Here is a 3,396-nt window from a genome sequence, read left to right as displayed (position 1 = left end):
CCCTGAGGATAATGGACCCCTCCCCAGGAAGTTCCCTAAAGAAGACCATCACCACTCTCAACCTCCCTGGTAACCTCCTTAGCAACGGACTTTTACCTGGAAAGAAACCCCATGTGGGGGCAGGTTGAAGAAACCCTATAAGAGACACCTTGAACAAAGGAAGGGCGCACATATGCTGCCTGAGCTCATGTGCTGCTTGTGCCCACATGGCCGAGCACATGTGTCGCCCAAGCACATGTGTTGCCCGCATTTCCCCTCTTGAGATCTGTACTTACATGCTTTTATACTTTTGTGTCTAAAGCTCCGTTATGTGTAGGGGCTTCCTCCAGCCTTGGAGAAGCCCGCGTTCTCTCTTGAACACGTTACTTTTACCTCTCTCTCTTTCTTATCCCTTCCTTCTTTTTTTTTTGCTTTATTTTTGGGGGGGGGGTCACACCTGGCTCTGCACAGGGGTTACTCCTGGCTCTGCACTCAGTAATTACTCCTGGTGGTGCTCAGGGGACCATATGGGATGCTGGGGATCGAACCCGGGTCGGCCGCGTGCAAGGCAAACGCCCTACCCGCTGTGCTGTCGCTCCAGCCCCTTATCCCTTCCTTCTATCCTCAAAAGCCCTAAATAATATCTCATTACTTCACTGCTTGTCTACTCCTGGAATTTTTTTCCTCGAGCAAAGACAAGAATTCAGTAACTCTGGGTCCCGGGTGGTAGAGGCGGTTAGGGAGAAAGTGACCGTCTTTCTCCTCCTCGCTTCACGTAAGTCACCGGTGGGGCCCACCAACATCAGGATGAACATTAACAAATCAACAAAGAGGGTTAAGACCACTTTTCCAGAAGATTAACAAAATCTTATCTAAGGAGATTACTCCAGATTACTAGGAGATTTTTTCAAGGCAGGATCCCATCCAGAGTGTGTCAGTTTCTTCTTTCCTCAGCTAGTAATCCACTTAAATAGTTATAGTACATTTACTTCTAATATGTCTAGCAATGTCATTCCCTATGAGCACAGTAAGATATATATATATACATATATATATGTATATATATATATATATATATATATATATTTCAAACTTAAAGTTTGGTTCTTCCTGAGGACATCTCACTCTATTTTCTAGACCACAGTCCTCAGGTCAGGTTAGTCTTCCTAACCCCAGCAGGGTCCTAGTCTCGTCGTTACTTTTGGATCATGACAGCATTTGTCTATGACCATGCTCTCAACTTATAGTTGAGTATTGTGGTGCTTTGGCCTGGCCCATTTCAATGCCAGGGTAGCTCACAGCTAGCCCTGGGTCCATTCTGTCCCTCATTGGGACCCTGCTTTTGGGGTACTAGGAATTAAGGGCAACTGAGTTGAGAGAGCAGATACCCAAGAGTAAATATTATTAGAGTCAATCAACTCCCAAGTTGCAAAGCATAATATTAACTGTCTTCCTGTGTCCATACAGAAAGGACACTGCTTTAAGGTAAACTAAATTCCATGTGGCAAGTGTGAAAGGACAAACCCAATGTTATCCTACAAGCATCTATGTGAGTCCCACTTATGTATGCTTCAGCAATCTCAAAACTCCTGCATATACTTATCTCATATAATATCAACTACATCTGAGAGACCAGTTTTTCTTTTTGGGTCACACCCAGCAATGCTCAGGGGTTACTCCTAGTTCTGCACTCAGGAATTACCCCTTGTGGTGCTCAGGGGACCATATGGGATGCTGGGAATCGAACCTTGTGGAGGTCAATGTGGAGGTCTAGTTCTGTTCAGGAGGGAGAACCCTTCATGGGGCTGAGTAGGGGATGCAGCCGAATGAACAGATGCAGAGCCCCAGAGGAGGGAGAAAAGGCATTTATTTTATGGCAGTTACAGTATTTATACCTCCCTGCTGGGAGGAGGTGGTATAGTATGCATGCCGGGACCCCCAATAGAAATGCAGGGTGTGGCAAGGGCATTAGCTAGTGATAAACAAATGCTGATAGGATAAAATCAGTAAGATTAGGAGTGGCAACCTTTGCTAGGTGTGGCATGGGGTTAGCTAGTGATGAACAAATAGTGACAGGATAAGATCAGTAAGGTAAAATAGCTCCCTACAGAACCTGAGGTGGCCGGGTGCAAGGCAAACGCCCTACCCGCTGTGCTATTGCTCCAGCCCTGAGAGACCAGTTTTAATATGAGGAGATTGTAGGGTTTTTTTTTTTTCAAGTTTTATGCCTGCTGAAAGCACACTGAGATGCCAGGGTTATAGCGTAATAATGGCTAACGCACTTGGTTTGCATGGGGCCAACCTTAATTTGATTTCTAACATCATTTGGTCCCCAGAACACCATCAGGAGAGGCCTCTGAGCACAGAGCCATAAGGAAGCTCTGAGCACCACTGGATGTGCCACTGCAACTTACCACTCCACACGCCCCCCCCCTCAATAAAACCAACCAGTTTTTACTTAGATGATAGAATATGGCATTACTATTATTTCACGACTATTGACAGTTTGCATTTGTAGTTTTATAACTCTGGGAGCAGACCCTATTCTACCTTTTTCTTGTTTTGTGATATTGAACAAGTCATTTCCTGCCCCTTGCCCAACGCTTTGTTTTTAAAGAACCTTAATTTTAAAAGTTATTGACAGTTGAGTTTCAGGTATATACTATTTCAACACCAATCCCACCATCAGTGTAAATTTTCTTCTACCAATGTTGCCATATTACCTCCTCACCCTCAATCTCCACCCCATTTCTGTCAGCTTGACAGGCACATTAGAAAGTTCCAGTGTTACAACTTAAATCTCCTATTTTCAGTGTTGTTGAGTCTGTGTTTTGGATATATGGCTATACCATCACCCATATCACCAGTAAAATGGAAGCCCTGATTTCTGTTCACCCATTACCTCCTATTTTCTTTTTCCCTGCTTGATGTCTTTTTTTATCTGTCTGTCTCCTCTCTAAACACTGGGGTCAAGGGTGATTTAGGCATCCCCCCTTTACTACAATATATTGCCTCATCTAGTATTCTATATACAACAGATAAGTGAGATCAAGTCTTTGTGCCTTAGCTTAATCAGTCATAAAATGGAAAGACTGATATCATTTAACTCTAGATATTTGCAATTATTAAATTAAATAAATTATATACAAAATTTAATACATACCATGCATTCAGTAAATATCAGTAGTAAAAACACAAATAATTTATGTCTTCACCGAAAGCAGGAAGTTAAATCAGAAGGAAGAAACCTTATAATTTATTCTGACAACCATTTTACTGAAATTAGTACATAATAACACTTCCAAGTAAAAAAGAAACTGAAAATGGTTTGTTTATAAAATCATTTAAAACTAAAAAGTTCACGATGTAGAATCTAATAGACTATTTTAGAATAATAACAAAATATTATCACCCCAT

This window comes from Sorex araneus, chromosome X (genome assembly GCF_027595985.1).
Source record: "Sorex araneus isolate mSorAra2 chromosome X, mSorAra2.pri, whole genome shotgun sequence".
NCBI lineage: Eukaryota > Metazoa > Chordata > Mammalia > Eulipotyphla > Soricidae > Sorex > Sorex araneus.
The sequence above is the reverse complement of the archived record's forward strand: the minus strand, read 5'-3'. Positions refer to the sequence as shown.